We start from the raw sequence: 15150 nt of genomic DNA, 5'->3' as shown, positions 1-15150 counted from the left end.
GTCGATGGCCCAAGAAGACCTGGATCTTGGGGAAGTCAAAGACTGTGTCAATGGTTGGCAACTGCCAAGACTTCGAGCTCATTAGCTTGTACAGATCCTCTGCAGATGTTGCACGCCCACGCACACGGGGGCGGACGGAACTGCCTACCAGACAAATCTCATTGGCTGGTTCAACGGCGGCTGTTGGCGACTTACAGGCACGTGACTGGAAATGTTAAAGATCAGGAAAAGGCCATGAGGCCAAATAGACACTGGGAATCAATGCCTCAAGTTGAGTTTTCTAAGGATTTCCTGGTTCTTCGCACCAATATAGGGGGGAATTACTGTAGCTTCAATTTCCTGCACCATACTTTGAAGTAGTTCATGATTTGTGTGTACGGCAGACAGTTCAGGGCAAAACTTATATGCCAGTGGTTATGACGTTACAGTGCTGAGGGAATTATCCTGTATGACATGCATCATAACTGGCTCACAAGACATGGCAGTTTACCAGCACCATATTGAAGGTATATTGGTGGTACACTGAATGGCTTTACAGAGTAACAATTTTCAGGACATGGTTTTGATTCTTTCTCTGGAGAAATGGTGGACATTCTGGGCCTACATTTTTTCACTCTTGAAATACTAGAAAACAGACCTTCATCTACTCATAATATCGGGAAGGAGATAAAGAAGACAGAAACGTGAGTTAAGAAACTCCAGGCAATTCCTGTTTTTATTACCCCCTTTCACTAGAAAACAGGGAACATAATACCATCTGTTTTCTATCTTCTGTGTCTCCCTAATTCGAGCTGAGTTCTGGCAATTCTCTGGTAATAGTGTGTCGTGTGTTTTGCCTGCAAGTACTGGGTCTTTAACTCAAGGTCGTCACACACTCTCCCTTAGCTTTTACTCTCATAACTAGTGCTGTCCTGCTTGAGCCACACCTCCCCTTTAAGAGGGAAGCTGGAGATAAGAGTCTGTCCCTGAGATTTTTTTTCCCAGCCTGGCTTTGAACCACTGTGCTCAGATCTCACCCTTCTCAGTAGTTTACAGGTATAAGCCACTACTGCCCATCCTTTATAGAGTTATTACCAATAGCAAGCAAAAAAGCAACTTGTAGTTTGCTAGATTTTTGGTAACTTATAGACACAACTGCATAAAATGTTAGAAGAGAAATAATGTCAAGATTCAACATTCTAAATTTTAAGTTGGCAATAAATGGACTCCCAGTGACTATTTTTTTTTTAGCAAATAGTGAATTTATTTGGAGTTGGAACCTAGGAATTTATCTATAAAAGGCAAATACTCTACCACTAAGCTGCATTCTAAGCACCAAATAGTGGATTTTGTTCTTTTCTTTTTCTTTCTTTTGTGTGCTGGTCCTGAGGCTTGAACTCAAGGCCTGGGCTCTGTCCCTGAGCTTTATTATTCAGACCTAGTGCTCTACCACATGAGCCACATCTCCACTTTCAGCTTTGTGTTGGTGAATTGAAGATAAGAGTCTCATGTACTTTTCTTCCCTGGTTGGTTTCAAACCCCAATCCTGAATTCTCAGCCTCCTACTTAGCTAGGATATAGGCATAAGCCACTAGTGCCCAACAAGTTATGTATCTACTTCTACCTGATAGATGAGAATTGTTTGTTGAACAAATAACTATTGCCTTATTACATTCTAGGTGATGGAATTTAAATGTCATGATAAATTTGATCCTTAACAAAATTCTAACAAGAAAATGGGGTTTATAAATAAATTAAAGAAAGTTTTAGTACATTAACTTGTAGTGTTTTTAATTAGATAGGTAAAGGTTGCTGTGAGAAAGTAGAGGGCCCTAACTTGGACTTTCAGGACCAGGGCATGTCTGGAAGATCTGATAGCTGAACTGTGACATTGCAAACACAGCAGAACATCTGACATCTCCCCATTCATAAGGAAATGGAAAGACTTTGGAAAAATCCTATTAAGTAAATTAAGGCAGACCCAAAGAAACATAGGCTCCATGGTTTCCCTCATTTGTAATAATTAGTATATGTCTAGGATATACTTAGCAGAGGATCACAATAGCTCAATAGCTATGTACATATGACCATATAAAATGAGGCTAATCCAAATGAACTCCAAGATATGGAAACAAGAGTTTTCTTGTTTTGCTTAAAATACTATGTGAAGTTATTTCTTTTTTCTTTCATTTTCCCCCTTTGGCTTATCCCCTGCTAGCACTGTTTTTCTGTATTGTACCCTGTGTCTTATATGTATATATTTATGTGATTTGGGAAAGGGAAGGGGGATAACAAAATGATGAAACGGGCTGGGGATTTAGCTCAGTGGAAGAGCACCTGCCTGGCAAGCTCAAGGCCCCAAGTTTGGTCCTCAGCTCTGGAAAAAAAAAAAAAAACACTATAAAAATGATGAGACAAAGGACAAAGTGTGAACCAATGCAATAGCAATACTCTCAAGACTATGTTGGAAATTAACTTTACAAACTTAAGGGGGAGGGAAGTTGGGAGGGAGAGAAAGTAGGAGAAAATGAGGGAGGGGATAACACTGTTGGACAAAAAAATTTACTCATTGTTATACTTATGTACATCATCTTTACAATAAAATATATTTAAATTTTTAAAAAGAGAAAAAAGCTGGGAACCTCCTATGTCAAACTCTGGAGATAACACTGAGCAAGAAGTTTAAACTTATTTTCATCATAAAAAATTTCAATACGGAAGTATAGTATAGTGGTAGGGTACATGACTAGTAAACACAGGCCCTCGACTCCATCCCATCTAATAATGAGATTCCAACATCTTGTAATCCTCCGATCTCAGCCTCTTCAGCAGTTAGGATTATGGTAGTTTAAGAGCCATTCAATAATTTCCCTTTCAACATAAACAAAGGTAGGAAGAGTTTTATAAGCAATATATATTTTTCTTTTCTTCAACTTTAATAATTATCAACTCATGGCCATTCAGAATGTTCATCATCCCTTGATTATTTTGAATATCCAAACATTTTAATTAATTCAAAAATAATTAATCTATACTTTGAGTTCTTTCTGGAATATAGCCACTTTTTCTTTTAATGTAACTACAATGCCAAAATCTCATCTAAAAATTATCTATGACTAACATGAACTATTCACTATTAATTGTTTTATAATGTTTAAAATTCAAATCCTATTGAGGTCTGGTAGCACAAACCTATAATCGCAGTACTTAGAAGGCTAGGGCTACAAGAAAGCCTTACAGGATTTTTTTGGTGATTACCAACTATAAACGTTTATGTGTGTACCATATTTGTGTATAAATATATATTCATATGAGCATAGTTGTATGATAAATTCTCTAAACTGAAATTGATGGGTTAGCATTTTTGCAATTTCAATTTTTTCTTAAAAATTGTGTACTGATTTCTAGCTCAGTCAGTTCATTAATTTTGAGAATGAATGTTTTCCAATACTCTCTTTAGTAATATGTATTATCAAGTTTTTTTTATCTTTATGAACCAGATAGCTGGAAAATCTTATTTTTCTTGCTTATAGCTAACACTCTACCACTTGAGTCATGTGTCAACTCCTGGTTTCTCCTTATTCTGCAGGTGGAGTCGTGAGGAGTTTTCTGCCCAGACAAGCTTTAAACTTCAATCTTCTAGATTTCAGCTTCCTGAGTGGATGGGATAACAGACCTGTGCCCTTGGTGGTACCCTGTGAAAAACATTCTTTATGCTGCATTTCTTTCTTGTATTTTATATTTTCTTTTACATGAATTTTTATGTTTCTTTGCACATTTTTCTATTTGGAGTTCTCTTTTTTGTTGAGATTGAAATTTAATTTGGGGTATGTGCATGCACATGTGTGTGTGTGTGCGTGCATGTGTGTGCTTGTGTGCTATGCAATGGCTAATCACTTGTTCTAGTTTTTTTCAGTGCTACAGATTGACACAAGGCCTCACATTACTCGAAACACTTTTCATTCATAAACATTTATTAAATAATCTGTTGCTCCTATGTTGGACCTATTGCTGGACTCTGTTCTATTGATATATATTTTTATTTTTACTAAAATTTTTTCAGTTGACATTACCTTATAATACATTATAATGTCTAATAAGATCAGTACCTCTTCATTCCTTTTCTTTCTTTTTTGTAAAAACTACTCTGTCTCTTCTCATGGGTTTCATTTCCCACAAAACTTGAGTATCATTTTTTTTCTTGGCCAGTCCTGGGCCTTGAACTCAGGGCCTGAGCACTGTCCCTGGCTTCCTTTTGCTCAAGGCTAGCACTCTGCCACTTGAGCCACAGCGCCACTTCTGGCCGTTTTCTGTATATGTGGTGCTGGGGAATCGAACCCAGGGCCTCATGTATACGAGGCAAGCTCTCCTGCCAGTAGGCCATATCCCCAGCCCCTTGAGTATCATTTTTTAAAAGTTATTTAAAATAATCTTTTTAGATAGTGATATTGAATACACAGATGAGCTTCAAGAGAAAAACCAATTTTGAGGCTTCTATTTTAGAATAAACTGTCTTTCTAATTTTTTTCAAGTCTTTGTTTAAGCACCCAAGTTTTCTTCATATAGTTCTAAAATGTTTATCTTTATGCATCATGGAGGGAAAAGGCTATGTAAAAAGGCTCAGATTCTGAAATCTTTAATTATTCTTATCTAGTCTAGACAGCTGTGTCATAAGATGTCTGTAACCATGATACCGATACCAACCATGTGTGACTGAAATAAATGACTGGTGTGTGATTAGGAATTCTTTCTAGGTTACACACACATGCAGACTGGCCTTTGGTTTGCAGCTACAGTTATTTACCCAGGTTGGTATTATTTATACCTCTGCTTATTGGTTTTATATTCTGGCCTGTATCCATGTTTGGCTAGAACTGCTCCATTCCTACCAGGATAAAGCCACTTATTCATTTTGGCTTTGAGGTGAATCACTTTCCCTCTCCCCAGATTTTACCTCCTGTAATTATAAAGCTGGTCTGTTTTGTATCCAGGGATGCTGGCAGGATCACATGAGTTAATATAGAGAAATGAATTTGATAAACAAAGGCATGAGACTAATTCCAGGAATTCTTATAAATTACATTAATCTATCTGCCTTCTCCAGCTGTCATTTCCCAGAAATTCCTAAGTATTCTGTATCATTTGAAGTTGGATTTCAATGGATCTTGAAAATGCATTCTCTTTGCAAATGGCTCTCATCACGCCCACACCCACTTCAGCTCAGCACTCAGTAGCTGATTGCTCCGCTCCCTGCCTCCCACTCACCGCCCACTCACACATTCTGTCTGCTTGTGGATTTCATGCCAAGCTCTTCACAGAAACAGCTCTCTCCAGGGTCAGCAATAAACTCTAATAAGTAAGTCCAGCAGTTTCTCTGCTATCATCTATCTGCCTGATATCCTTACCTATCTCTGCTCATCACTTTCTTCTGCTTGGCTTTGAGATGGCTGAAACAGTGGCAGTTGTTATTCCCCATTGCTTTCCTTCTCAGTCTCTGAAATGAGGTCTTTCCCCTTCTATAATTTGCCATAGCTGATTGTGTGTGTGTGTGTGTGTGTGTGTGTTTATGCACTGGGTATTAAACCCAGGACCTAGTCACTGGCCCTTAGCATTTTGCTCAAGGCTAGCACTCTAACACTTGAGCCACAACTTCACTTCAGCTTTTTTGGTGACTAACTGGAGGTAATACCACAGACTTTCCTACCAGATTGGTTCTGAACCACAATCTTCACATCTCAGTAAGTAGGATTACACGCTGGAGTAACCAGTGCTCTTAGTACCATCATTGTCTGAGATACAGTATGTCATCACACACACTTCCCTGTCTTACTGAATAAGTTTGTTCCTTTTGTTACTCAGCTTGATTATCATCTTAATATTCAACACTCCTTTTCCATTGCCACCTACAACTATTCAACCATTTAATTCTGTCAATCGTTTCTGTGTGTGTGTGTGTGTGTGTGTGTGTGTGTGTGTGTGTTTGTTTCTCTCAATGCAGGAGCTCTACTGCTTGAGCCACACCTCTATTTCTGGCTTTTTGTTGCTTAATTTGGAGATAAGAGTCTCATAGACTTTTCTGTCTCGGCTGACTTCCAACTTCGATCTTCAGATCTCAGCCTTTTAAGGAGCAAATTAGAATTACAGACATGAGCTACAAGCTCCTGGCTTCCTTCCTTCCTTCCTTCCCTCCCTCCCTCCCTCCCTCCCTCCCTTCCTTCCTTCCCTCCCTCCCTCCCTCCCTCCCTCCCTCCCTCCCTCCCTCCCTCCCTCCCTCCCTCCCTCCCTTCCTTCCTTCCTTCCTTCCTTCCTTCCTTCCTTCCTTCCTTCCTTCCTTCCTTCCTTCCTTCCATCCTGTCCTTCCCTCCCACCCCCTTCCCCCTCTCTATTGACACAATGCAAGATGGTAATCATGATTCAGATGATTAAGGGAGTGGGATGGGTTGTGGTATAACACAGTGAATGGAGGCCATCAGGAGTACAGGGCTCATCACTTATCCAAAGGATTTGTTATATATTTGACTACAGTTATAAGAGATGAGATGATTTTCAGCTACCATGTCTTTAGGCCTATTTGCATTTAACTCAATAAAGCTCCATTTCTGGGAGATGTGAATATTTTGACAGCCTCAGAACTTGAACTTGGCCCTACATAAGGACTCAATCACATGCTTTTTATTCTGCAGCTTGTTATGGATGGACATGATTACCTGGTCAATAGTTCCAGTCCCTGGCACTGTGGCCTGGGACTTCCCAAAAGCACCTCGCATATCAGACTGGAGCCTAGATAGGAGGTCTTTGTGAGACTAGAGGCATGAACATATGCTGGAAAACTGTCTCTAATGGATAACTCATATAAGCAATGCCACTGAGGAGGCTACTGTTTGCGGCTAGCTCACACCAAGTCTCTATTGGTAAAGGAAACTACTTGGCTTGATTGTCTGCAGAATGTTCATTAATTTTTAAAAGAAACCATATCTTGTGTAGAATTTCAAACATAATATATTTTAGTTGCCACCCCCCCATATTATTTGCAGTGGTGGAGATTGAATTTAAAGGCTTCTGCACGTAGTCTCTACCTCCATGCTGTACTCATAGCTCTTACTTCCTGTCATTTTTCAGGTTTACTTTTCCTCTGATGTAAAGCCTTTATTATATTTGGGGTTGATTTTTTGGGGGGTAGTTGAAGCAGAGAAAATATGCTTCCCTATTTCCATAAGCATCATTTTATATTGTCATTCTCTAGTTGTCTATCTTTTGACAAACAAATATTTTAGATCATTTTGGACAGGCTTGTATATTTTTTGCATGCTTGATGAGTATGAAATACAAACACTTACTTTTTGGTATTTTAATTAAGATCAATGTGTTGTGTGCATGTGGATTATTTTTTTTTGTTTTTAATATGTGTTCCTAAGGATTAAACTCACAGCCTACACACAATAAGCACATGTTTAATCCCTGAACTACAATCCACAGCAGCCTCATTGTGATTCTAAATGCAATATTTCTTCAATCCTTACACTTCTTTCCATTCTTAACCCTCACCATTGCATTTATTATCTTAATGTTTGTATATGGCCTTTCCCACAGACTAGTAATAGAATATCCAATATCTCTGATTAAAATTATTTTTTAAAGATATTAAAAATACAAAAGATGACAGACACCAGTGCTTCATGTATGTAATCGCAGCTACTCAAGAGGTTGAGATTTTAGGATTACAATCTGAAGCCAGACTTGGCAGAGAAGTCCATGAAACTCAATTCCAATTAACCACCAAAAGGCCAGAAGTGGAGCTGTAGTGTAAGTGGTAAAGTACCGGCCTCAAGCATAAAATCTAAGGGACAGTGCCCATGCACTAAATTCAAGCCCTAGGACCAATACATAAAAATTACTAAAGATATACTAATTAAATTATTTTTAAGCCAGGGACTGGTGGTTTACACCTGTAATCCTAGGTACTCAGGAGGCTGCTATCTGAGGATAGCACTTCAAAGCCAGTCTAGGCAGGAAAGTCTGTGAGATTCTTTCCTTCAGTTAAGCACCAAAAATCCAGAAATGGAGTTATGGCTCAAGTGGCAGAGTGCCAGCTTTGAGTGAAAAAGCTAAGGAACAGTGCCTAGACCCTGAATTCAAATCCAGTACTGGCATGAGTTAATGCATGAATAAATACATAAATAAATAATTTCCTTTCAAAATAAATGTACACTTGTGTGGTTTTTTTTTTCTTGCTATGGAATAGTTAGTGACTGATTACCATGACAACTTGAAAAGCCTTAGGCTGCATGCAAAAACCCTTAGCTCTTGCCCCAAACTTACATTGCAAAGTCACTTTGCTTCCTCTTCCCTCAAATCCCCAAGGGCTCTTGAATTGAATGATTTTTGTTGATTTTATCTCCAAATGCCTTCTTTCACTTCACTATCTCAGCCTAGTTTCCAAATACTTGTTCCAAATTGAGCCCCATAAACTCTGCTAAGCCTTCTCTAACAGGGACATACCTCAGTCTATTGACACGCTTCTATGGTTTTCATTCATTACTTCTGTCTTACCCTTCTAGGCCCTTACCCTTCTAGGGCAATCTCTTTTTAATTCACTTGTTCACCAAGTTCATTTTCATTAAGTACTGACTGATGAACAACATACTTAGATCTTGGTTACAGTACAAACAAAAGACAGTTTTGTGGGACATTATCAAATTGTTCCTGTTTTAACAAAGGAAGTGATAGTTGCAGAGGTGCTCTGTGATAGAGGATCGATGATCCCCAAGAGTCTCATGTTAAGGTCAACAATTTTTGATGTGTGAAATACATCTGGAGTTAGAATAGATTTTATATCCTGGCTGGAACCTTTTGAATTGTGTGACCCAGGGCAAGTGATGTGACCTATCTAAGACTCTCATTCCTCACCTGTATAATAGGGACTATAATCCCTAATGTCCTACAATATTGAGAGGACACAGTGAACTGGCAGTTGTGTAAACAGTCGCCATAGTGCTCAGCATTTGGAGGACTCTCAATAAATATTCTCTAGCTGAATGCTAGTGGTTCACCCTGTAATTCTATTTACTCAAGAGGCTGAAATATGGAGAAGCCAAGTTTAAAGCCATTCCAGGAAGAAAAGTCCCAAATATTCTTCTTCCAACGTAATAAAGAAAAAAGCAGGGCTACAGTGTGCCAGGAGTGGTAGAGCACCAGCCTAGCAAGCACAAAACCCTGAGTACAAATTTTAGTACCACCACAAAAAATATGTTTTACCTTAAAGCATACTTGGGGTGTGTGTGTGTGTGTGTGTGTGTGTGTGTGTGTGTGTGTGTGTGTGTGTACCAATCCTATGTCTTGAACTCAGGGCCTAGATGCTGTCCTTGAGCTTTTGTTCTCAAGGGTAGTGCTCTACCACTTAGGCCACAGCTCCACTTGGGGATTTTTGGTGGTTAATTGGAAACAAGAATCTCTCAGACTTTACTGCCGATACTGACTTTGAACTATAATCCTCAGATCTCAACCTCCTGAGTAGCTAGAATTACAGGCATGCATCACTGACACCCAGCTAAATCTTATCAGCTCTTGAGGCAATTAAATGATGAAAAGGTTTCTTGACTTTTAATTGATGCTTTGTGCCGCTGTGAAATTAGAAGACTGCAGTATTACACAAATAACTAGCTTTGGCAGCTTATGGACAGGACCAGAATATAAAATGGAAGCCAGAAGAACATGGTTACTTTTCACTTTAGAGCAACTTTCAACAACTCAGTTTCCTTCCAAGTGGGAAGACTTTGTGATCAGCAGGTAATCTAGATATAGCTGCTCTTTTGCAAGACATCTTCACACTTTACTTTTTTTTCTCTTTCCTTCCCCCCCATCCCCAATTTCCTTTCAGTCTCCCTGTATGTCTCCCTCTCTCTCCTTTTATTTTTCTGGCATTAGGAATCTAACTTGGGCCAAGCTAACTCATGCTTAAACTTTCCCACAGAGCACAGACCCTGACTCCCCTATGTTTTTACAATGGCTTTGCAGTCATTTTGAGATCATTAACGTCTTTTTACAACTTTAGTGAAATTTTAATTCACTCTCAGCCCAAGGTCCCATCCATACTAGCCACTCAGTACATAGCTGTTGCTTTTTTACATACCTGTTGTTTTTTCTTTCTGTTATATTCTTGGAAGAGTCCTTTTAATGTAATCTAAGTAACTACTTGATTTTGCAGGAAAACCAATGGCCTAGTGCTTAATCCCTAAGGGATATATCAGCACATTCTATTCAAGCTGAACACTCTTACTTCCAGGCCTGATCTAGTTCAGTGAGAGAGCACTTGACTAGCAGGCTCAGGCATATCACACACACACACACACACACACACACACACACACACACACACACACACACCCCAGCACTTTTTAGAATAGCTTCAATTTTCTCAGGTACTTGATTATCATGTATTTGGGAGTATTTATTCTTAACACTCATTGATGTAACTACCAGCCTCTATTGTTTCTCTATCTCTGTGGGTGATCTGTAGCTCCTTCCCATCCCACTCTGGATTTCCAGGGAAAGAAAACTGGACATGTCCGATGGCTAGCCCCCTGGTGGACCTAGTTTCTGGCCAGATTATAGTGATTACCTTAGTGAAGAATTAGAGCACTGTGTAAAGTCTAGAGGAAGGTCTTAGTTCCCTGTGGAGCCTCACAGAACACTGAAGTGGGAGATACCAAGCCCCTCAGCTTCTGTCCCAATGGAGGGAGAGGAGCAGAAAATTTATCCTTTCCTTTATGTTGCCAGTATTACCTACTTCTTTTGGCTGGAGGGTGGGGTGAGCAGGAAATGTGAATTTTTTCCCATTAAGTTTGGCTAGTGGAAGATTGAGTGTTTGTAGAAAAATCCTCGTTCTTATGTAATTCTTTTTCAAGACTTTAGATGGGAAACAGAATTATCTTGGAACTTTTTTATCTTGTTGATGGCATTAAATGGGAGTTTGGGGAGTACATTGCACAAATAAATGGAGATGCCATCAGTAAAGTGAGAGCAATCACTATATTATCTTTTCCAGATGCCTACAGATCCTGTTCTTCTTTCCCTCATTAAAGAGACTTCTTGTGTTTCTTAAGTCCACGTATTTTTTTAGTTATAAGTGAGTGTACATAGGAGGAAAGGAGTTCCTTCATCTGATGTTGGTATGCAATTTTCTAGGGAAAAATGTTGCATCTTTACCATAAGTAATCAAAAGGACTTGAAAGAAAAAACCCAGTTAAATTAAATTATCTTATCTGGTCATCTATGCATGGTACTTCTGAGCCAGAAGCTTTTGTTTTTAGGTCTCTAAACTTAGTGCCAGATGCTTTCATTCGTTGCCTACCACTCTTTCAGCTGAGCCATATCTCCACCCCCTGCTTGCTTGTTTTTCACAGTACCTGGGCTTGAAGTCAGGGCCAGAGCATTCTCCCTTAGCTTTTTTTTTGGGGGGGGGGGTGGGGGGGAAGTCCTGGGCTTTGGACTCAGGACCTGAGCACTGTCCCTGGCTTCTGTTTGCTCAAGGCTAGCACTCTGCCACTTGAGCCACAGCGCCACTTCTGGCCATTTTCTGTGTATGTGGTGCTGGGGAATTGAACCCAGGACCTCATGTATACGAGGTGAGCACTATTGCCACTAGGCCATATCCCCAGCCCTCCCTTAACTTTTTTATTCAAGACTAGCACTCTACCACTTCAGCCACAGCTTAGCTTCTGGTTTTTGATTAGAGTAATTGGAGGAAGAGCCTCGTGGAATTCTCTGCTTGGGATGGCTTTGAATCACTATCTTCAGCTCTCAGACTCCTTGAGTAGCTAGAGTGATAGATTTGAGCCACCAGCATCTGGCTCAGAAGGGGATCCTTATAAAAACTAGTCTCACACTTCTTTTTACAATGGACAGACTGCACAATCAAAGAGATGATAAAACTTGCTGTACCAACTAGGTATCTGAACTCTAAGCCTTTTCACAAATCCATTCCTTACTATTTTCAAATACTAAGATCTTTTATTTGTGTGCTTGTCCTGAGGTTCGAATTCAAGGCTTAAGCACTATCCCTGAGTTGTTGTTTTTTTATCTCTCTCTCTCTCTCTCTCTCTCTCCCTTTCTCTCTCTCTCTCTCTCTCTCTCTCTCTCTCTCTCTCTCTCTCTCTCTCTCTCTCTCTCTCTCTCTCTCTCTCTCTCTCTCTCTCAGCTAGCTTGCTACCACTTGGCCCACAGCTCCATTTCAAGCTTTTCTTGGTTAATTTGAGAATAGTGTCTCAAAGACTTTTCTTGCCTGAACTGGGTTTGAACTGTAATCCTTTTGTCTCAGCATCCTGAGTAGCAAGAGATACAGGCATGAGCTACCTGTGCCTGACACACCTTTTATTTGTTTTTCTTTTTGTTTTTTTTTTGTTCCAGTCCTGGGACCTGAACTCAGAGCAGGGCACTGTCCTTGAGTATTTGTGTTTAAGGCTAGAGCTTGTACTATTTGAACTACAGCTCAATTTCTGGCTCTTTGGGTAGTTACTTGGGGATAAAGAATCTCTCAAACTTCCTGCCCCAGATGCTTTGGAACTGTGATTCTCACATCTCAGTCCTAATAAGCTAGGATTACAGGTACAAGCTACTGATGCCTGGCTAACACGTTATTTAAAAAATATATATTCTTGTTTTCTGTTGTAAGTAACCAGAGGACACTTACATCAAGTCTTGTTTGATGCGGCACCAGAAAGAGCAATATACATAATTATTGCTTTTTAATGATGATGACTAGGACATGCTCAGAAGAATGGAAGAAAAAAGAGCAAAGGCTTATTTACTTTTCAATATGTTTCAGGAAGTCATTTACTAAACCATCAGTCAATTCATCAGTCATCAGGGAGACTTGCAGTGTTCATCTTGGGTGTGGAATCAGTCCTGGAAATTTGCTCAACTCCCTTTTAGAATCATTTCATTCCATTTCAGTGATGGTCATCTTTCAGTTTTTAGGTAAGAATCCTGGTGGACCTTCTCTCAATTGAGGGAGCGCTTGTAACCTGGAAGAATCTAGAACCTTTATAGAAAAGATTTTATATTTTCTCCTAACACTTCACATGTACTCTCTTATTGGGTTTTGAGAAATCTGGAATGTATGTCTGCTGGCTATGGTTTGTTATTCCTTATTTAGCAGATGAAGATTGCGAGACACATATTCTGGGGTCATAAAAAAAATAATGGAAGAACTGGGACTGAATTAAGGCCACCTGACTTTCTACTCCAGTGCAATGGCCCAGAAAAGAGAAAACAAATCAGGAACACCCAAATCCTACTTCTCAGTATATGTTCGCTCATCGTTCTGAAGCAATCTTCTGAATGATTTGATTGACTTCGGACAGCTGTTTCCTGTGCTGCTGTGGTGACATCCAGAGCAACTTCATTTAATATTACACCTTGCAAAAGTATAAAAGTATTGCAAAAGTATAATTTAGAGAGAACTCCCATAAAAGCCACTGTAAATAAAACCAAGTAGCGCTGTACGGTGTGGATTGACACAAAATGTTACAAACTGATATGATACAGTTTGTACCATATAAAGTTGAGAATACAATTCATAGTCCATTAGTCTAGCATTTGGGATTTGAGCTCACCTGGGATTGAGTTAAGATGGAAGTGAGAGACAGATAAGTGAGGACACACACAGGCCACCAGACTGACATAGACTAACACACAGGTAAAGGTGGGAAGAGAATGATGTGAGAGGATGGAGAGAGGAGGAGCGAGATTCCAAAAAGCAGGAAGAGAGGCCATTGAGACTCAGTGATGAAGGAAGAAGAGAGAGACAGGTATGGAAAAAGAATATAGAAAATGGGACAGGGAATGCTTGAGTGGGAAGGATGAATGAGAGAAGACAAAATATGGAGGAGGAAGATAAGTGTTTCAATAGGAGAAGAATCCACTCTTTTTAAGTAAAAAAAATATTTTAAAAGAGTCCATTTTAGCAGGGTACACATGCTTGTTATCCTAGCTATTCAGGGAACTGAGATCTGAGGATCATGGTTCACGCTCAGGCAGGGAAGTCCATGAGACTCTTACTTTCATCAAACACAAAAAACCAGAAGTGGAGTAGAAAATCTAAGGGACGGTACCCAGGCCCTGAGTTCAAGCCCAGAGCTGGCACCAAGAAAGGACATCCTGATCCATTTTATTTTATTTTATTTTATTTTATTTTATTTTATTTTATTTTATTGTGCTAGCAATGGGGCTTGACCCCAGTCAGGGCCTTGTGCTCTTACTCAGCTTTCTTGTTCACATGTCTTTGGAGCCATTCCTTCAGTTTTTTTTTTACTCTTCCCGATTCAAGTCTTTCATGATGCATTAGAGGAGTGGTCTTACTCTAAGAAAACTGATATTTTTCTGATTTCTTAATCTTTGTAGATTGTCCCAAGGTAGATATATTAATGAGAAGTCACCATAGCAAATCAAGCCTGAAGTGAGGACAACTGAGAACACTCTGAAACAAAATTCAGATTTCAGTAGCACATAATTCAAACTGCTAAGCATCAATAGAAGCAATAAAAAGGCTATGCTCAGATGAACAAATAACAAATTTGGAATTAAAATACCTGTTTCCTTGAAGCAAACACTTGATAAGCTGTCTTCAGGGAATGAAAAAGGGTTGAAGGAAAAGGACAGTGTTGAAATAAAGGTTAGTACCTCATGGTAAATAATGATGCATTTTCAAAGACATACCAGGGCCTAAAAAGTCTAGAAGAAGTCTGTTTATTATTATAGAGGACTTATTTCCCATGCGGGGATGAAATATTAGAGTTTCTCTAGTGGAACATTATTCTTAGCCCAAGAGGAGTGTACAACAGAAGAAGTATGTGGTCTAAATGGATGTTGGGGAAAAGGTGTTCTGTGTAGACATGACTGGTATCAGACTGGGGGTAAAGTCATCATTTCAGTATATGCTAAATTTCCAGAACTTAGTTGAGAAGAAGCAAATACTGTGTTGTTATGTGTCCTCATAGTGTTTGAAGAAGAGAAGGAATTTAATAAAAATTGGAAATTAGGGAAGTGATGAGAATTTATTTAACTGTAACTATCACTGAGCCTGAGACAACTAAGAGGAAAGCTGGCCCCTTGTGGTGGGCCAGTCTTGAACTGCTAATGCCAGAAAAAAGAAGAGGTCACAGGTTGAATTGA

At 39.4% G+C, this 15150-nt stretch overlaps 2 pseudogenes; one reads left to right on the top strand and one right to left on the bottom strand.

Annotated features, from left to right (window-relative positions):
* Positions 1-4: 4 nt before the first annotated feature.
* On the top strand, positions 5-15150 carry LOC125343087 (annotated as a pseudogene).
* On the bottom strand, positions 6808-6923 carry LOC125344393 (annotated as a pseudogene).

The sequence above is a fragment of the Perognathus longimembris genome, chromosome 28, assembly GCF_023159225.1.
Source record: "Perognathus longimembris pacificus isolate PPM17 chromosome 28, ASM2315922v1, whole genome shotgun sequence".
In the NCBI taxonomy this organism is placed as follows: domain Eukaryota; kingdom Metazoa; phylum Chordata; class Mammalia; order Rodentia; family Heteromyidae; genus Perognathus; species Perognathus longimembris.
The sequence above is the reverse complement of the archived record's forward strand: the minus strand, read 5'-3'. Positions and strand labels throughout refer to the sequence as shown.